Below are 21,839 nucleotides of genomic sequence, written 5' to 3'. Positions count from 1 at the left end.
ATGGGACAGATTCTGTCTTTATCCAGTGCCATGTCTTGTGTGCTGGGCACAGTCTTTCAAAGGGTTCCTCTACTCCACTCTGGTGAGGCCCCACCTGGAGTCCTGTGTCCAGCTCTGGAGGCCTCAGCACAGGAGAGACATGGACCTGTTGGAGAGGGGCCAGAGGAGCCACAGAAATAATCAGAGGGCTGGAACAGCTCTGCTGTGAGGACAGGCTGAGAGTTGGGGGTGTTCAGCCTGGAGAAGAGAAGGCTCCAAGGAGACCTTATTGCGGCCTTTCAGTGCTTAAAAGAGGTCTATAAAGAAGATGGGGACAGACTTTTTAGCAGGGCCTGTTGTGATAGGACAAGGGGTAATGGTTTTAAACTAAAAGAGGGGAAATTCAGGCCAGACATGAGGAGGTAACTTTTTACACTGAGGGTGGGGAAACCCTGGCCCACGTTGCCCAGAGAGGTGGTAAATGCCCCATCTCTGAAGGCATTTAAGGCTGGGCTGGATGAGGCTCTGAGCAACCTGATCTAGTTGAAGATGTCCCTGCTCATGGCAGGGGGTTGGACTGGATGACCTTTGGAGATCACTTTCAACCCGAACTATTCTGTGATTCTAAGGATGGTAACAGGAAGGTGATTTTGCCTCTGCTGAGATGATTGAAAATATGCATCTTGTCACTTGCTTTCTTAAACTCTTAGTGCAGTCCCCAAGGGCTGCATTTCCCAACCATCATTATCTCCCAAATAATTAAAAAATTACTTGCATGATTTAAAACAAAAACACCTAAAGATGTGTTTACTGTTGCTTCATGTTTAGTTTTTAAGTCTGAGGACACGCTTTTCCTATCTATGTGACTGCAAACATTAGGGAGGTGGCCTGCTTTCCCCCACCTTGGGTGGCTGGTGAGAGTCTCATTTAGGTATGTCAGCTAGGTAGATATGTCAGCTAGGTAGTCTAATCCCTTCTCCCAGCCACTAAGGCTGTAAGAGTCTACTGGTATTATGAAGTTTGCAATATAATCAAAGTAGCTGGCAGCAAAGTATTCCCAGATACTGGGTCTTCAAAATGCCTGTTTTTCATGTCTGAAAAACTGAAATTAATTCAAAACAAGATTTTCAAGAGCACTTGTAAACCAGCTCTGATGGAACCATTGGTCCTTTGTAAATTGAATTCTTGGAGTTTCACATAGCTCTGAGGGCTGAATTATAACCAGTACATCTCCTGTCTACAATCCACCATGACAAAACCAGTACATTTATAAATGCTAGTTAGGGTTTGGGTTTTTTTCTTCTATTCTTATTTTTGCCTGGATTGGCTACAGCAAAGACTGACCATTTCAAAATTGATGAAAATCTGAGTAATTCCTAGGATACCAAACCCAGTTTGCAAACATTGATTAAATCAACGAAGCAGCACAAGTTGTGCCCAATGTGCCGGGGAAGTCTACAACAGGTTTGCTCATCCAGACCTTGATCATACAGTTTGACCAGTGCAAATGGAAGGCTCCACAGATGTAGGATGTGCAGACTATGCAGGTTACATAGCGCTATCAACCTCTAAATAGGCTGCAAACCGTTTTGCAGTGGGACGTTGAGCATGACCGCTCCGCATGAGGGCTTGGAGCTGAACTCCTCAGAGCGGCGTTTGGCCGGTCATTTGGCTTGAAACAAATGACACATTGAAATTACCCCTCCCTGCTCCCGCAAGATTTTAGGCTGCCTTGCTTTTATTTTTATTTGTTTATTCATGTATTTAAAAGAGAAAGGTTTTTCAGTGCTCATGAAAAGCCAGTACCCAGCAGGACTGAGAACAGCCTGAAACGCTGCTGGCAAGCGCCGGGCATTTCCCCCGCCCTGCCAAAGCACCCCAGGCTTTCCTGACAATAGCCCTATTCCTTGCCCGTGCCCCTCCAGAGCAATGATTGAAAATTGCACCTCTGTGTTGATTTCTTGTTGTTGTTTTTTAAATATATAGCTTGTATGTGTTTTAGTCTTTACTAGCCACCATTAAAAAGCAAATGAAACGAGGAACAACAAATGAAGCTTTTATTTCAAGCCGAGCTGGGTTAAACAAATGATCAGTTCTTCAGCTGGACCAGTGAATATAGTGGTTACAAAAAGCAGAGCAGAAAACATACAGAACTTCTTTAGAAAAGGGAGAAAAAGAAAAAAAGCCCGAGACAGCGGGAAACAAGGAGTTATTCAGTTGATCAGGTGAGAGAAGCAAATGGAGGGGACAAGGGGTGCAAGAAGTTATGTCGAACAGCATTTCATTTTAAATAACCCAGCTTAAGCCTGTCCAGTGGAAGGGAGTTTATATTGAAAAAGGCAGAATGTATTACTGTGCCTATCAGCAGCGACAGGGCATAAAGAGCAGCAGTGTTTGATCAGGTTTTCACAGGTAATGTAATGTTTCCGCTAGGAATTAAGCATAAAACTTTTTTTTGGTTTTACAAGGCAGAGGAGGGAGAGACTTGTAACAAACAATAGTTTTGTGGATGTTTGTAGCTCAAAACAGAGCACTAAAAAGATACATAAACAGCCTTATTGCTTTATAGAGATAAGGCAAAACCCCCATCTGCGCACAGATCTGTATGATCTGTGCCAATATGCAGCAGCCCAGGACACAGGGCTGTAATAAAGCTCAAAAGACAACTTTAAATGTTTAAATGAAAACCATACCAATGCTGTTATTAATATGACTCCATAGTTTGTATCAGTGTGCCCAAAGGAAGATGAGGGCAGACACCCTGCACATTCAGGATTAGGAGCTGTCTGTCCCCTGTATTGTATATGCTGGAGGCTGTTCAGAGTCTGAACAAAGGCACCATGTTCGGAGCAACCTGGTGGAGATGCTGGACAGGGACAGGAGCTCTTCCCAGCTCCCGGCGTGGCCTGGAGCACCAATGCACTGCTGGCTAACTCCTGCACCCCCTGTAGCCACACTTCCAGAAAACCAAGCAATGATCACAGGGAAGGCTGAAGATTTACAGAACCCAGCCCTTCTGTCTTGGTGTTCCCTCCCCTGTAAATGCAGGAAAAAAAAGCAAGCACCTGAAAAACAATTTTTCTGAAGATGTGAATGATTTAATTCTTGCAAAACCTATCTGCAGACTTTCAAGGATGATGTGAAGCAAAAGTACATGGGATGAATTTTCTTGAATTAGAATGTCGTTTACATTGCCCATATCAAGTCAATGACACGCTGGCTTCAATATTTCATAGATTTTAGAGTTGGCGAATGCCTTTTAAACCAAAAGTTCTTCTCTGTTGGGGACGGCACGATAGCAGACGGTGCCGAGTGATGCATAGGAGAGGAGCACCTGTGAACCCATCCCTGCTATCGACTCCTTCCCTGCCTGAGGGTTAGTGAACAGCCAAACCATGTGGCTTAGCTTCTCTCAAGGTTTTGCGAAGCAGCAGGGTGCAGGATCTCTTGAGATATCCAAGTTAGCTCTCAGAGGGCTGAGTGAAGACTAGGAGTCATGTTATGACATGCAAGATAACTGGGATAAGATTTTTGCACAGATGTCATTGTTTCTAGTTGACCAGGTTGCCAGTATAGGCATTTCTGCATGGCACTGTGGTTTATTATGGAGAGGCCATAATGTCTCTAGAGATCCTGGAGATGGAGACATGCTAGGGGATGTGGCCTTTCTAAAACTAGATTTGGATATGCACAATATCCTGCAATATTCCCTGCACTGGGAATCTTAGCCCTTAGGAGCCAAGCTGTTCACTGTGGGAATTTCTGTTCAAACACAGGAGGATGCACAGGGCATCTTCTCCTTCTGTCCTGACTGTCACAAGCCACAAAATATGTCTCAACACCATGGCTTTAGATCTGTAAGGGAACAGCAGAAACCACAAGCATGGTGGTAACCATAGAAAAAGAGCCTCCACCTCAAACACGGACAGTAACATCCAGCTGTAGTAGTTCAAAGAAGAGATGTGAGGGCCAAGGAAGAAATGCTAGGAGAACGTGACCACTTTGGGTCTTGCTTTTTTGCTAAGCTGGCTTCTGGATCACTAGACGTGTTTTCTGGCACTCATGTGTTAAACATTCTAAGTTTAATGCTGAATTATTTGAGCTGGCATTTGACTTCTTACTGAAGTATTTTTAAAGAATTTCTTTGTCTAATCAAAATCATATGCTTAAAAAAAAAAAAAAGCTAAATTACTCCATGAAGGCTGGAGGATAGCATGGCAGACCAAAATAGAGTGCAATCCAGCAATCTGAATTTAAGCTTCATTTTAGGCATGTAAATAGCAATGCTGACTTCAGCTGAGCTCTTGTCACAATGACAGCTGCTCACACCGGGGCTTAATGGTTTGTCATCCAGATAGAGAGAGAAGAGATCCCAAAGGTGGATATGTCTGGTGGCAGTAAAGAAGCTAAAAGTTTTCTGCTCCAAAATGGAGTCAGAAGTATGCAACAGGCATATGTAAAAATCAGGATAAAATTTTGCCCCAAAAGAAGTCATTAGCAACCCTTATAATTATGAGGTACAAGTTACGTTTCTTTAGAAGACTCCACTTGCATGTCTCCTTGTCTTTTTAAATAAGGTGCAGCCTATTTCTTTTCTAATCTAAAAAGGGCCATACCCTACGTATGTCTCTACTTTCCTTGCTGAATTTTCCATTTACAGTTTTTGAAATATTGGCAAGTATGTAGTAGATGTAGGCTGCTCTATTGCAAAACCCAGCACATGTCATCACCGAGCAATTGCCATACAGGAACCTTAAATTAGAATTATAACTGGCTTGGTAGTAGTTGAGCTGAATACTTGATTTCTTCAGCTGGTTGGCCACTCCAGCAAAGTAACAGAAAAAGTATCTGAGGCAAATAACAGAAAGAGGTTTCCCAAAAGAAATTAAATCCAAACTGAAGGGGTTTTAGTTATTTTTTTGTTCCTCAGCCCAAGTTGAGTGATTTCTGATGGAACAGAAAAATAAATTTTGCATGTTAGTTTTCTTTTTCCCACCAGTGACTTTAAAATGTTTTTATTGATTAAACATTTCAACTTCTTACCCACTAAAAATTTATCCTTTTTGATTGAAATAGTTTTTTTTGAATTTGTGGACAGATTTGTTTGGCCTGAGGTGTATTTTTAAGGGAAAAGAATTGATGTGGGAAATTGCCCTACTCGCTAGCATTTTTACAGTCCTTTCTGCTTCCCTGGACACTAGATGATGAACCTGCAATACTTTAGGCACTTATTTTTTCCGATTAGAAACTTCGGCATGGCAGCATATCCCCATCACCAACACAAAAAGCTGATACTCTGATAAGCTGCTGTTTAAGTGAGTCATTCTATCTGTGCAGGCTGCCTGTAAAGAAGAAGGAAGTTTGTGCAAGTGCATAATAGCAGCTCTCAGAAAAGATAATTTTGAGAAATGCTTGTTTGTTACTGCTTCCACAACTTGAGAGCAGAATGAGAGCATGCCATTTAATATGAAAATAAAAGCTACCAAGAGGTCCTCTAAGTATGAAAGTGTGGCAAGTAAAAGACCTGTTTTGGAGCAGCGGCATTATCCTAGCTTCTTGCTTTACTACAGCTTGCCTAGACATAATTAAGGTTGAAAAACACTTGTTTTTCCTCTTCTAGAATATAAAATGTCTAACCAAAGTGGAAGACAATTTTTTTGTGAGAAGTGTTGTCCTGTTTTCAGCATTGGTTCAATATAGATCTATTGTCATGTATCAGTCAGAGGCTTGGGTTATTTCATTAGCTTCTTGGTAAAAAAATGCAATTTTGGTATTAAAAACATGGGCCATTATATAGCCTACATTTCAAAGAAATGTTTTAGCTCTTCAAGAAGCAGCAGATACTTTATACTTTGACTTCTTAATAGCACTCCATAATCTGTTTAAGTTATTCTCCTTCACTTGTGACTATGGTTATTTAAGAAAAACAAGCTTCATGCAATTTGATATAAAACCTGTGCCAGGGTAATAGGTGGATAATTCACTGGTGTTTAAAATTTGAGAGCAAAACTAGTATTTTCCAAACTCCGATTTCCATGAGTTAGGCGTCTGGTATCTTGGGACTGTGACTGTGGGTAAAGGATGACGTTATTGCGAAGGTCTTGACGGGAGTTGCTGGGCTAGGATGGATGGAGCAAGAGGCTTGGGAGCGCCCCCAAATCCCACCGGAGGACAGCTGCTGTGGGGATGGCTGGTACTGGAGGAGGAGGCCTTTGCCTTTGACTTTGCCAAGGGGCAGAGGGGGAGGAGGGTAAAGGAAAACATGGGAGTTGGGAGCTGTTTTCAGACCCCAAAAGCAGACTGTGGTTTCAGACACTAATATTGGTGCAGTGATGTGAGTAGGAAATTGTTCCTGCTGTTGTACAGACCCGTGCCTCCACGGCAGGCAGTGCTTCATGGTGGAACAAGCGATGCTTGGCCAGGTACTTAACCTGTCTGCTGCTGGTTTCATTTCATGACAACCCCTCGGTGCTGTAGAGATGCTATGATTCGGAGGCTGAAGTTAGTCTGGGTGTCAGGCACTGGAACAGGCTGCCCAGGGAAGTGGTTGAGTGACCATCCCTGGAAGTCTTTAAAAGATGTGTAGATAAGGTTCTTAGGGACACAGTTTAGTGCCAGAGTTAGGTTATGGTTGGACTTGATGATCCTGATGGTCTCTTTCAACCAAAATGATTCTGTGATTCCATATAAAAAAACCTCATGGAGGGTCCTCAGGGTGCCACCAGCAGACTGGCACTGATGCATGGGGTTTGCATGGTGCCCTCTCAGAGGTTTTAGCAGTGCTAAGCACACCACTTGTGCCGGGGGACACTGTCCTCAGCAGACCTGGCTGCACACGTGCTTGTCTTGTGGCACTGCTTTGGGGGTTGTCACCCTGGCTGTGTGATCACATACCCCCTAAACCATTCCTTGACCCCTCAGACCTTAGAAACCTGAGGCTTGGCTGTAATATAGAGATTTTTATCTGCATTTTATGTGGGAATGGAGGATTATACTGAAATAGTTGTACCAATTCAAGGTCTTGTGTGAACGTGGTTACACTCAGTAGGTGCAGGATCTATTTAACTTCATAGCAGTAGAAGCAGAGGGCTCATTTGGATCTTGTATCTGCACGTGGCTGCTTGTGGGCTGCCTGATTAGACATGACCTTGAGTCATTACTATGTCCATTTAATTCTACTGACTTGAAACTCTATGGATATATGTAGCAATCTCAGTCCTGTACGTTTACTGGATAAATATATATTTAACCTCTCCAAGTGCAGAACATGATATGCTGGGGACACTTAGTGGGACTTGCTCCACAGGTGGCCTTCCCGATGCTCCTCTCCATCCCCAGTGGCACAGAGCAGCCCCTGGGACAGGCTGGTCATCGTGTGATTGCACTGATGGGACAACCTGAGCAGGAGCATCCCAGTGAGAGCGATACCTGCCGCTGGGCAGCAGCTGCCCTGCTGGCATGGTGTGAGATTTAGGAAGCTGCCAAGAATGGACGAGGCACAGACAAAAGCTGATGCAACCACCAGCTCCAGCCTTGGAGAAGGCTGTGTCTTCAGCCTCCCTCCAGCTATCCTACTTCTGACCCTTCTCTCATCCTCAGCCTGTTCTTCCACATACTGAAAATGTATTTATTCTTCCTTTTGGTTTTACCAGTGGTTGTTGAGGGAGCGAGGGAGGCTGGTATTTTGTTTTTCATTCCTGCAGGAGCTCAGTCCTCATTGATACTTGCCAGGTCTGAGCTGTTAAGGCAGCGACGTTTTGAGCTGAGTGCAGAAATGTCTGCAGGGGGAAAAACAGAGCTGGTTGGTTTTGCTTTAAAAATAAAATAAAGGTCCTGCTAAAATTCACCCATGGGCCAAGGAACAAACATGATAAATTGTAGCCTAGAGGGTAATTCTTCTGGAAAGGTAAAATCATCTAAAAATAGCACCTTAGAATGAAAGTGCTTCATTGACAATAACTACAGTGTTGCTACGGTGATGCTGGAAAAAAATGATCGTTGATACTTAGACTGCCACAGAACTGCTCCCCCGCCCTCCCATGGCATGAATCAACTGCTAGTATTAAAATTACAGACAAATTTTGTGTTATATTTCAATTCTTTTTCCTTGTCTGAATGCTTTTCTGTTCTCTTGCACATCCCACAGACAAATGAAACACCATCAGTGAAAGGCATTGAAACAGAGTTTATTGGTCGTCTCGGTGTGATCTATCTACCTTTTGTCTCAATTGCAGCTCAATGCCATTTCTTTTTATCAGAGCAGTTTGCTTCAAGAGCAGGGAGCTGGCGGTCAGAATGAGACCCAAAGATCGTAGCTTGATGGGACTGCTCGCAGCTTGCTTTGTGTTTTAGCCTACAGCAAGTAAAAGACATAGCACTAGTGAAATCTGGAGCCTTTTGTTTCAACAAGTTTCAAGTTAAATACCTCCCAAGGTGCACACTATCCTGCTTTGTGAGGATTATGAGAGATGAGAAAGCTGAAACTCCAAATTTCTTTTAAGAAAAAAAAAGTTTGGCTATAAAGAGCTTTTCTTTCAGCATACATACCAATAACAGAAAAGCTGGGTAATACCCTTTTGATATACTCAGCCAATTCAGGCCCGATTTGGGGGATTTGAAATGCAACAGGGCTTCAAAATATTTGTGGCTCTACAGAGACTATATTTGCAGGCAAGTAAAGCTTTGCAATCTTTTGTGTAGCAGCTGAAACCTACTTAACTGTCTGCCTTAGGTAAAACTGGTAAATGGCTCTGCTTATACAGCAGCTGCATCTCAAATGCGATCCATACAGCTGGCAGCAGACTAGTTGCAATGTAGATGATATTTTAATTTCCCCATCAAATGCTGTCTGTAATTTGTGGGGCTTTCCTTAGACAAGCAAAGCAATTTTAAAACACACAGCGGGTACTTTATATTTTGTGCCTTCCTTGAAGAGCCCAGAGTATGCCGGTTACACTGTAGACAATGTTGTATGAATGTGAACGAAAAATATATCCATGTGTTCTTAAAATTAAGTTTAATTTCTAGTTGCATATTGAGTCTCTGACTTCTTCCATATTGATGTTGGGCTAAAGCCATCAGTATGAAAAAAATCCCTTCTATATGGCACCTACCCTCACCTAAAAAAGATACAGTGTCAAAGTCTGTCTCATAGGTTCAAGAAATAATATAATTAGGCTTCCAGAAGATTTGTAGTCCTCTGAAGCTAGGAATTAAATTTTAGGAAGGGTAATTTTAAGAGTGTTTGACTAGCAGTGTGGGAAGATGGAGTGTTTTTTAGATGGCAAAGGAGTATGGTTTTATTCACTGGCTTGCTCTGTCTTTGCTCCAGGACAATTATTGGGTCAAACGGCATTGAATTTGGAGGAGATGGAGACATCTGAGACTTTGTCATGTTACATAATCTTTTTGAAGAGTGATTCAAACCCTAGCTTTGCTAGCTGGAAGGTTTAGCGCTCTCCTTGTAGCTGATGTTCCAGCAGTGAGGAAGAATAAAAAAGTACGGGAAAGTGAGGCTAGGTTTAGTTTTTCGTGCTGTATGCAGGAAGATAATGATGGGTTCTTATCATGATGAGGTGCTGAGTGAAAGGATTCAATTCACAAGAGTGTTACAGGAAACTTGTAAAGAATTTCATAATGCTTTCCTCCACATGTTTATATATAGCATATTGCTTTTGTTCAGCTTTGCACAGTGTTCGGGTATGAAAGGCTGTGTTTAGAAGGTATTGTGATTAAGGTTCAAAGTGATGCTCGTCCATGCTCGCTGAAAATAATGAAAGACTTCCTCTGACTTTGGCAAGCTTCAGATCAGGCTTACAAGGCAGGAAGCTCAGACACAAGACCTCCCTCATACATCCTAATGCTCTGACACAGATTGCCCCAGCCAATAGTGCTGGTAACAGAGAGCAAAATTTGCACTTCTGAATGTCATTTGATGCAGATCTGCTTTGCTGCCTGCGAATACACAGAGAGGAACAATACGCCAGGAGGCAGCAAAATTTGACACAGCTGCCAGGATGAGATGCAGAATCATAGAATCATTTTGGTTGGAAGAGACCCTCAGGATCACCAAGTGCAACCATAATCTAGCCTAACCTAACTCTAGCACTAAACCATGTCCCTAAGAACCTCGTCTGAATGCCTTTTAAACCCCTCCAGTGATGGTGACTCCACCACTTCCCTGGGCAGCCTGTTCCAGTGCCTGACAGCCCTTTCCATGAAGAATTTTTTCCTAATATCCAATGTAAACCTCCCCTGGTGCAACTTGAGGCCATTTCCTCTTGTCCTTTCACTTGCTACTTGGGAGAAGAGACCAACCCCCTCCATGCTACAACCTCCTTTCAGGTAGTTGTAGACAGCGATAAGGTCTCCCCTCAGCCTCCTTTTCTCCAGGCTAAACAGCCCCAGTTCCCTCAGCCGCTCCTCATCAGACTTGTGCTCCAGGCCCCTCACCAGGAAGCTGGGAGTTGTGGCGTCTTGTCCAAGGAAGTGGTGGTTTCCTCTTCGGACAGAGTCGGGAATTCAGTGGCAGCCTTGCACAGAAGCAGGATACTGCCAGGCAGCTTCTCACAGCCACCGCTGAGACCCTGTTGGTCTGTGCAGCCCCTAATTTGGGAAGGTGGAAAGCATGTGCATCACTCTTCTGTGCTGCGATCGCTTTGATGACAGCCTTCTTTGTAGCTCTGAAATGGAAATGGATCAATAGCTTTGAGTACTGAAAAATAGCATTTTAAAGGGCTGATAATTCTTGAAGAGCTGAGCACCTACACAAAGATGTAAAGGTGTCTGACATGGTGGACCAACCTACAGCCTCCATGTCAAAACTGGACAGATTATGAAATTGCAGGTTTCCAGACCATTGTGAGTAGATCAAAAGAACAGTCACAGTGGAAACTTTAATTTCCTAACTGGAAGCTTAGTTCCTGTTAGAGGTTGTGCTGAGGGGAGGTAACATGTAGATGCTGGAGGAGTCAGATTCCTGAACCAGCTTCAGGTGGGGTTAACCAATCCAGCTCATTATTTACAGTTAATTTTATAGGGTCTGTCTTTTCAGTGTACAGGTAATGTAAGATGGTCTGTTATTTTACAAAGAGGCCACAGTTACAGTCTCCTAGAATTGCCTTGATGTAGGTTCAAGTTGCCGAATAATTTGCTCGTGTGTGAAAAAGAAAGATTCTACAAATAAATCATCTGACATTTCTGTTCTGGAGAAGGCGCATACTTAAAGGAAGAATAGATATTTAGGATCTGCTTATTTTACCTCTGGCTGAGCAGCTGGTCTGAATACACACTGTGTAATGTTAGATCCCTCAGGGATCCCTTCTAAGTATGTTAAACAACCATCTACATATTTCTTCTCCTTCCTTTAATGACTTTTTGACTTTTATCAGTGTATATCGTGCCTTTCCTTCTGCTTTGACGATAGGTAAGTTTGCTTAGCAAATGACTGTCCTATGATGGCCTCTTAGCTCTCCTTACTGGGCTTTGAAACTAAACATTGGCTTGGAAAATTGTAAAAGGTACTATGGTGTTAGCTCGAAGCTTGAAAAGGTTTGTCCATCCTTGGATGACTACATCTGAAGGAAAAGTAACTCCTAGAGGGTGTGATCTGTGATTGCTTCCAGGAAATGGGCAACAGCGACCCTTTGTGAGTACAAGCCACTGAAGAGTTAACTCTGAACTTGCACAGGAGCAGAGACAGAGTATTTTTCTAAATAGAACTAGAGGTTAGAAACAGGATCAGATACTTGAAGGGAAGATAGGAAATGGCACATGAAATTAATTTCTCCATGGAAGGCCAGCATGTAATCTGTGTCCTCTTTTAAGAAGAAGGAAGTCCTTTTAGCTAGTAGGCTGCCTTGTCTGAAAGTTTTTCTCTCTTTTGTAGATTCGGTGATTGCAGCCCTTAGAAAAGCACACACATACAAAACTTGTGGCTGACAGAGAGATGTGTGCTCCCTCAGAAGTCCCAGTGTGCAGGCATGTTTTTAGGACAGCAGAGACCCCGTTGCCTGCGGTGGTTAATGTCAGTACATGCTCCACCGAAACACCTCCCCAGTCTGGCCCAAAAGACAACCTGAGCTCTTCCACCCAGTGCAAATCAGCACCTGGGCACCGAGACAAAATGGGTGAAAGCTGCGCAACTTTCACTGGGAATGATGGATCTCAGCCTCAGTGAACATGCCTGCCTCCATTTCTGCATCTACATTATTCTCTACCTCAGTTATTTCGAATAACGTCAGGTTGAGGGTAAGTGAGGGACAGTAAGGGCATGACGTCCCGTCCCCCTGCCCAGAGGCTGATGGGCTTCTTCACTTCAAAGACCCTCACAGGCCCTGTTTCTCTGTCTTACTTCCTACAGTAATTATCATGGCTGATGTTAAGGGCCTGTAATATACAGTGCATAAATTGCTGCCGCACAATCATTGAATTTTATATCCCCTGGGATTAAACTAATCTGTTGTGTTACTCTGAGAGCTCAGAAAGTAAGAGGGAACCTTTCATACATTTTAACCTCATTTAGTAGAGGTCTAGAACTTGTTTCTGAGTCTTGCTGTACACTCTTATAAAATAGTGACCATGAAGCACTGGTCTACAGTATATTAATGTGATGTACTATGCCGCAGTTAATGGAAGTTGAGGAATGTGTAAACAGATGTCCTTGAGAGTGATCTCAGCCTTGGCCTGAAAAACAGTGACCTCTCACAGAGTGAGATACGGTTACGTTAATTGCTGGTCTTTTAACAGCTCCAGCCACTGCACTAGATAATTCCCAGGTGTGTGAAATATCATCCTTGTGTCTTGTGTTTCTGCAACTGAATTTGTGTAACAGAGAGCTTCAAGTGGGCTGCAGGCTGAGATTTTATCTTCTCTGCAGCATCCACTCAGGTGACTTCTGAGTCCTTGACCACACATAAAACCTGCCCTTCTGGAGGTAGTGGTGCCTTAGGAGGTGGGGCAGCAGGCCCACCCTGCAATATAGTCAGATATTCCTTTGATTCCAGGTGCTCACTGGCCCTCCTTGCAGCAAGGGTTCTGCAAGGACCATCCCCCTCTTAATGAATGATAACCATCTCATATTGCCTCAAGATCTTCTGCTATTCATAGTAGGCCCAGAAAGCCAAACAGGACCTCACCCTGTTAACTGCTAAAAAGTTACTTCAGGAAGCCCAGGAGATGAGGTGATTTTCCCCTACAGGGCTCCGCTGTGTCCGATGCTCCGCTTGATGTACCCACGAGGATGTGCTGTCTCAAGTAAAGTTGTGCAGGATGCCCACTTAAAACCAGCTTCAGCTCAACAAGGCAGCCAAGCACCTGAGCTAAGTCAGCATCAGAGGCTTATCTTTAGTGATCAAACCCAGTGCAGGCTGTTTCCCTGTCTTGAATGTGGCTTTTGCTTAATGAGGACTCTGAATAGGAATATAGATATAGCTCTGGCTTTCAGTTGTAGCTTTGTAATACTATGTAAATCTCTGTAAATCTTATGCTCCGACTGAGATCCTGACAATTTGTTAAGGCTACAAGCAATGACCCCTGTGGACAAGACAGAATAGATTTTTCTCTAATCTTCCTTTGGTGTATGTGTGTCTTTTTCTAGCTGATTGCACCACCAGCAGAGGCCATCTGCCCTCTTGGGTTAGGCTTTATCTCCAAGTTTGGTGTCATCCCCATATCACTGCCCTTAGCTTTGAGCCTTGCTATTCCATTGAAGGCAGCTTTTCTAAACAGATAAGAAAACAGCTTTCTCCAGAGACAACTTTTTGTCAGTTTGTCTCAATGAAACTGACCTTATTCAAGCTTTTGGAGACCACAGATCCACAGTTCAAAGCCCCATGGCATATGTGATACAGTTAAGTACCTGATCACTGAGCAGAACTGACAGTGAATAATCCATGATCAGTCAGTACATTGGTTGGTCTTATGTCCCTCCATTAGGTTCCTGGGATTGGCCCGCCAGAGGTCAACTTCATCTCAAGGTAGTCTCCCTTGGACAGTAACTCATGTCATACAGTTGAGCTATATTTGGGAATATGTTGATTGCAATTTGACTGACAGGTCTGTGAGTCAGTTTTGCAAGTTCAGCTTCAGAAATAACTATGTTTGGTCCCAAGAATAAGAGCTCTAGTGTTGCTTGTGACACTAGTATTCCTGTCCCTTCTCAGGTATTGACCAAAATAGTCAGCATCCTGAAGATTATGCATTATGTGGCCTATGTTATTGTTCTTGCAAAGAACAAACTTTTTCGTGTTCTGTAAGAATGTAATGTGTTTGCATGTTTTTGTGTTGGTAGAGCGCTTAAGAGGATTAGCAAAAAATCCTTTATCAGGAGTAGCTGGCTGAAGGAAATATTTCTGTCTCGTTCATCTTTATCGTTTTCATTATACTGACACTTCTCTCTTTTTTTTTTTTTTTTCCAAACTAATGTAATTTACAACAATTTTCTTAGCAAATCTGAGGAGGAGTCTGCACTTCTCTTTGAAGCCTCTCTTGTTTGTTTCCTTGATACAAATGCTCCCTTGACTCCGCTTGGTTCCATTGCTGTGAAAGTCATGGTCATGACTAACAGAGATGCGTGCAAGAATGCATGAAAAAAAGATCAATCCCTAGAACTTAGAAAATAGTAGGATTAAAGATGCTTGGTAACCTTAACACAGTCCCTCTGCGTGTTATAAAGCAGACTTTGATTGTGTAGCTCTATGTGGCCCAAGGGCTTTTCTAACTTGAGCCAAGCTAACATGTAGCTCAGGATGGCAGCCAGTGCGGCACGTGCTTCAGCTTTCCTACCTTGTTGCTCTTAACATCCTTTCTTCAGGCAAGAGATGTGAATCCTTTTTCACCACTGTTCTACGCCCAGGAGCATTTGCTACTGTGCCTGTGGCATTCCCAGTAGGGTGTAAGGGGAGGTTTCCTCCCAGTATGCATTTTCACAGGTGTAATACTGAATATAAAAGCAGCATTTGGCATTATAAATCCTTTCTTTTCCACCATGTAGGCAATAGGGCTGGGTTTTTTTTCATAATTAAAGCACAGTGCAAGCCTAACATTTTGGGAAAGCTGTAGCTAAATGTCTGAGTAACTACAGGGCAACTCCATACTTATCCATCCCTAGCATTATTTTTCAGGGCTTTCTCTGAAGCAGAAGTTAAGGAGAGAAGATGGCTAGCCTTAAATCCCTCTGAAATGTCTCTTTGTTTGAGGCTATTTCTTGTGTATTAAGGTTGCAAAAGCTTGGTCTGCACAAGCTAGGAGAAGATGTGATTTTGCTGTCAGACCTTGCTGATGCAGAACGGAGCTTGTGTGAGGAAGAAGTGGGCAATGCGACTGCTCTCATCCGAGCCTTCGCTGCAGGAGATGGGCAGTGTCGGTGGCTATCAGGATATTTGGCACAGGAGAAGGACTGGTCAGGCTCTCCTTATTCTCACATCTGGCTGTCAAAGAACACTCCATAAAGAAGCAGCAAAATACATGGATTGCTGCCCAAGTGTGTGATTGCTGCAGTATCAGGATGGTGTTTTCTGTTTGCTCACGGGAGCGAATGTGGTTGCACACATCACGGTGTAGGAGAAGCTGGTCCCCTGCACCACAGTGTTGAGCTGAAGCCACAATGAACCTGACCAAACCAGAAAATACGTTGTTGTCCTGAACTGCTTCTGGTGACTTAAGTGATTAATTCTGTTGACTTTATCACTTCAAGCAAGTCCTTCTCAAACACATCAGCAACCAGTTTCAACAAAGCCTCCTCAAGTAAGGTTCATTCTTCACAAACCTCTAATTCTCCAAGCCCGCTGCTTAGTTTGGGAAGGTAGAAGCTGTGAATTTGTATCTAGTGAAGCACTATTTCTTGATCTCCATCTCCAGTTTGTGGTGACACTTTAGATAGCACAGTTTTCTTCAGTCATTTCTTCAGCTCTTAAAGGGAGTAGCAATAGAGGAAGATAGTAGTCTGGGAGCTGCCACTTTTTACGTGACATGCAGTGGCACATACCACGTGGCAAGATTCTCTGGAGTCACGTATTTGCCCTCAATGTGTGTGGAAAATTGCACTCTTGTGTGTTGAGAAGCTGTAGCAGTCATATAGATGATGCTGCTGCTGCAGATGATGATGATTTTGTAAGGGCCTCAAAGATTCTTGGCACATCACGGCATATTAAGTAACTTTGTCTATTACTTTTTGTAGCTATTTCTTGAAAAGCAGAAGGCACCGTTCTGCGAAGTGGCAGAACAGCTGCTTGATTTTCACAACAACTAAGCACAGGCTTAATGTTAAATGCACACTTAAGTGCGTGGCTGCATGAAGATAATGAGCTAAGTTGGAGTCTGATATTTTCTCAAAAATGCATGTAAATAAGAAGACCTTTAATACGTGATCTGTTCAGACCACTAACTAAATCAGCTGAATGCCGCTTCTTGGATGTGTGCTCTGAAGTAGACAGTGCCTGTAATGTCCATCCATACAAACAGCTCCCTTCTCTCTCCCGAATGAAAGGAAAAGCTTATTTCAGCTTACAGAGTGATGCCAGTTGGAGTGCTGAATGCCTAAAATGGGTCTGTGTTAGTGGCTATGTCTCTGATTTGCTTCTACATCAGTTGTGATGAGAAGAATTTACCTTTATGAGAAAGCCTAAAAGAAAATCTGCAGTTGCGCTTTGTGAGTGAGATTGAAAAGGAAGCCCAAAATAGCCAAAGACTGCATCTCTCCATATAATGGTCTGGATAAATGGGTACAGTTTAGCATTTAATTTAGGGGGATATGCTGGTAGCAGTGAAAGAGCTTGTAAAATGTTTAGACTTGGTATAATCTGCCGAGCGATAATTTCCCAGCAGGGAAAAAATATAGCCGTGCAAAATTCAGCAGGATTTCCAAGATTGTTTTTGTTGCCAAAAGTCCAGTTTGATTGGGAACTTTCTATACACACCACCATGCCAGACTCAAAGTACGATAATATACACAAAGCATCTTTTTTTAAACTTTTCCCAGTGGATTTCTAGTTTTATTCTTAACTAAAATGAGAATAATTTCTCTGAAGCTGCAGACCTGCTTTAGTGCTGGGCAAATGTCTGTAGGGAGAGGCATGCCCCATGCAGGCTTAATGTGGTGGTGGGCGAGGGAAGGTCAGATGGCGGGGCAGGAGGTTTGCACCATCTGATACAGAGCTCAGCTCCTTGAGGCTCCTGGCAGGAGGTTTTGAAGGAGTAAAGGAACATTCCTGTGTTCACTGGCTGTATCATCAGCAGCTCAGGAGCATGTCAAGAGGGACTGCTCACCCTCCCCATGGCCCCACCAGCCACCCAGGGTGCTGTGGCTTGCAGGATCAGCCATGCCAGCCCGACAGCTGGCAGTGGAGGCCCCTTGGTAGGTGTCAGTAAGATGGCTTGTCATGGGATCCAGAGTTCCACCCTCCCCAAATCCCATGGCACTCTTCAGTGGAAGGATGAATGATCCATCCTCTGGGTACCCATCAGCCCCACAATGAATAAGCCATTCCAGTAAAGCACAGAGACGCAGCAGGTCAGATCCTTTATAGCTTTCCATAAGGAGATTTTAAAGCTGTGATCCAGTGCTTTGCAGGTTCTGGTGGTATTCACTGAATTTGCTGTGCTTTGTATGCTGTACATTGCAGTGTTTCAAACGTATCATGCCAACTCCCTGCATTTCCTCCAGCTCAATGAAGGACGATGCACTGAGGTGAGCAGTGATAATGCTGAGCCACATGAACCGCTAGAGATGAGCCACTGAGATATCAGACAGTTGCTAAAGTAAGAAGGGATGATAGAGGAGCACAAATGAACTGGACAGGTAGTTCCAGTGGAGCCTTAGTCCTCCCCAGGAGCAGGGGCTGGGTAACAAGGATGGTGCTGTTGATGTCCCATCTGGATGCGTATGTGAAGGAAGGTCATGCAAATTGCATGAGAAGTCTAGTTCAGATAAGGTATCATTACAGCAGGCTGATACCACAGTGTGAAACAGGCTCTTGACTACCATGAAACAGGATTCCTTGTAAAGGTTTAGCATCTAAAGCCCAATCTTATAATGGCATCCAAGTGAGTAAATGTAGGACTGTGTCTAACATGAAGGCTTACCTGCACTGAACTAATTACAGGATCGATATTAAAACATGAATCACGGGTTTGTGTGGTTTATATCAAGAGTAACAGAAATAAATCAAACAGCATGTAGTATTTAATCTTCTAAATGCTGGGAAAATGCATATAATTCTACGTGTCAAGCAGCAGTAGCAATTGCCAACTGCATTTTGTAGGAAGGGAAAACCGTAGCGAAGGGTTAACGCTCCTTGCGCAGAGCTGCAGAAGGAGTTAGTCAAAGCAGCATTATTCCAAAGAACTATTTTCACTTATTTTTTTTTAATTTTTTCATTATTAAATTAAAATCCTGGTTTTCTCCTGAAGTGTGCATACCATGTACCCATTCTGACTTTGGTGTGAAACAGCCAGGATGGGAGACTTTCCTTTTCTACCAAGAGCATTGAGGTGCATGCCATCCCAGTGCCTGGATGTAAACGGGTAGCGTGCCTCTAGGTTGTCATTTCTACTCATTTGATTTCTTTATCTTTGTGCTCACATGTTTCCCCTTACTTGTATTCCATTTATTTATTTATTTTTTATTTGCCTTTAATTGTCCATATTATGGTGGCTTCTGCCACCTAGTCCTTTGCGCCATCCCACGTGGCATCTGCTGGGGAATGTTACCCTGGGAGTTCTTCCTGCATAGATTCTCCAAAACCTGTGGGGAGGCAAAAAAACCCCACAAATCTGGTTTCACTTGTTTAACTTATCACAGCCCATATTTACCAGACACCAATTCAGATGTTCCATGTGCCTTCAGCCTAGAGAAGAAACCTGCTTTCCAGGCAATGTTTCATGAAGCTTGATGAGAACTTCTGAAGTTCACCGTGTCAAACAGTGCAGAGTGCTTTAAGACCAGCTCTCCACACCGGCCCTGGCGTGACTGGGACCTTGCTGTCCCAGCTTCATTCTCAGAAAAAATCAGGATTATATTTGAATTATTGTTGAAAGTACCCCCAGAATGAGTATACTTCGTTTGTGCTTAGAGTATTGGAGGGGGCTGTCAGGTAACAGAACGTCACTTGTAAAAGTGGGTGTTATTTGATTATACTAATGGTATTAGTGGGGGTCTCAGTTATCTGGACCCCTCTGAGCCAGGCTGCTTGTTGGAAGGGTTTTTCACACATGTATCTTGGACTTCTGTGCTTGTATCAAGTTGCTTCTAGTTGCATAACAAGAGTTACAAGTTGCTGGCATTATTGGCTAAATGCGAGTTAACTAAAAGGGACAAAGGGTACTAATTTTTCAGGCTGAAAAGGAAAGGCGGGTGGGTGGTGATGTCTATAAAGCAATATTATTGAATGCCAGCTATGTGAGCTGTATCCAAAAAGCATCGATTTTCCATTGGAAGTTATGCTTCATTCACTTCATTTACTTAAGTACTCTTAAAGGCAAAGACTTGGTAAATTGACTTTGGATAATAAATCCCTGGGATTTGTAATCTATGGTATGTATGTCAGGGCTAACTGGCTGGAACTGGGGGAGTATCTCCATCCTGCTTCTGCAACTCCCCTGACATCATTCATAGCAGCGTGATTGGCACTGATTTACAACCTGGATTACTTATGTAGGTCTATAAATCGTGCTGTTCCTATCCTCAATTCCTCACCGGTCTTCCAAGAATGTCTCCCAAACTCCTCCTCCACCCACTTCCTCAGCTGCTGAAATACCTGGGCATAGCAGTGGAAACCACTCACGCATTCCTGCCGCAGAAAGTTCCTCCCAGGACATCTGGGGAAACTTGCTAGATGTAGGGAGGTTATCACAGCCTCAAGGCAGCCTTCAACTTGAGTTATTGTGAGACTAAATTAATATATATATTTTTTTTTTTGTATGTGAGGAAGGTTTATGTGTAGTCAGCTGAAGTCTTTGAGCTCTTTCTCTGCCAGTTCCATGGGCCAGCCACGCTGCGGATCGTTTCATCACTAATCCTAATGACTTGCTGAGAGCACTGCTTGCATTAGGCTTTGTGAATATTGCTTTGGGCAAATAACTCCACCATACTAGAAAATTTAGTGCTTTGGAATGCATGAGATTTATAAAAGCTTTGATGAAAAGCTTAAAATTATGGGCAACATCAACTATTTTCCTTAGTGAAAACCAAAGAGCGAGAAGGCTTTTAAACTCAAAAGTGTATCAGAGTAAAACCCAAACATTTTGCTTTTCAGAGCAGAGTTAACACAAAGCTTGGGATGTAGCAGCGAGCAGACAGAGCCAGGCTCTCTTCTCTGGCCCAGGGTTGAACTGCCGTGGCACAGATTGCTTGCTTGCAGCTCATCCCCCTCACCTCCAGCCCAGGACAGCTCTATCCAAACCATCCAGATGACCCAGGTTAGGACGAACACTTGAGCCATGCCCAAGGACTTTTTGGGAGAGGGCTGCACTAGCCAGACCCCCGGTGTGGATGAGGCAGACCAGTGCTCAGGCCCAGGGGTGGGTCTGTCCAGCTCAATAAGTATAGAGATTAATTTTGGACTCACATCTCTTTCAGCTGAGAAAGGCTGGCAAACTAATGCACTGAATTAAATAGCTTCATCAAATAGTCTGGGCGTTTAACCCATTTTACTATCACTGCACAGCATATGACACATTAGCGGCAGAGTAACCTTTCCACCGGTGCCTTGGAAGAAAGAGCAGAGCAGGATAAGCCTTTACAATTACCCCAATACTTGCTGTGCTGTTGGACCATTTTAATCTAAGAAGCTCACCCTGGCAGCCAGCTGAGAGCATAGGGATGATAACAAGCAGATCACGAAGAGGCATTCAACGTAGCTGCTAAATGGGTGAAACCTGCCATGGAGCCACCGTTACAAGAGGGGAAGCGTAGCAAAGGTCTGTTTTAATTACAGCACTCAAATATGGTGGCAACGGACAACAATATAAACCCCTCATAGAGTTAGGTTTTTCATTACATTTTTAATGAAGTACTGATTACCTTGTGCTAATTAACATGAGCCCTGAGCAGACAGAAGCAAATGAAAACAATCTGGCAACCGACTCCTACCATGCATCAATGTGTCTGGTCTTTCCTTACTGCTCATCAAATGCAGCCTGGTGGGACACCAAGGATGAAGTGAGTTGCTGGTGGTATTATAGGGTCTGTTCCATGGATTTCACTGTTTCATCTTTTTGCTTTCTTTTAGCAAATTAATTTGAGTTAATTTCTAGTACCTGCTTCACTTGCATTTTTTTGCTTGCTGACTTGTCTGGGCAAGCAGTGGTTTTAGGCAGCCAAGTAAAATAGAGTTGTCCTCAAGTCAACTATTGGTGAATAGATTTTGTATCTGACTTGGTGGTTTTTCATGAGTTTTTCAAGCTTAGTTCCTGTTTATGTCTATAGGAGTTCTCTGCTTGCTTCCAAGAACAGGATTTTGTGCAAACTTAACATTCATGTTTAAGATAATAAGTATATTGTATGCCTACAGCTGAAATGCAAGTACTGGATGAAATATTTCTATTTCTAATTCTGAGGCTAGGCGCCTGAGAGCTTTAGGAAGATTGACCTTTCAATTGGACCCCTAGTCCTTAGGATTGACTGTCAATTAAGTGGCTGCTTTGGTTTGAAATGAAGATTTTCATCTTAGGCACTTAAGCTCAAGTTTCATCTTGAATAATCTTAACCTGACTCTCAGAAAGTTGGGTTAAAAGCTCAGTGCTTGCTGGAAATTAAACTACTTCAATTTATCTAAAGTTGATTTTTGATGGTTTGTTACCCACTTTAAAATATATAGGCCATTATCTCTTGCAGTGTAAACACTGTGGAAAATGTCACATTT

The 21,839-nt window shown here is 43.2% G+C and overlaps 1 protein-coding gene across 2 annotated transcripts in view; it reads left to right on the top strand.

The window, feature by feature from the left end:
- CHST11 (carbohydrate sulfotransferase 11) overlaps positions 1-21,839 on the top strand; it is a gene marked incomplete at both ends in the record, with an annotated part of 175,161 nt that overhangs the window by 129,468 nt on the left and 23,854 nt on the right. The window lies entirely within an intron of this gene.

Source organism: Nesoenas mayeri, assembly GCF_963082525.1.
Source record: "Nesoenas mayeri genome assembly, chromosome: 1".
NCBI lineage: Eukaryota > Metazoa > Chordata > Aves > Columbiformes > Columbidae > Nesoenas > Nesoenas mayeri.
The sequence above is the reverse complement of the archived record's forward strand: the minus strand, read 5'-3'. Positions and strand labels throughout refer to the sequence as shown.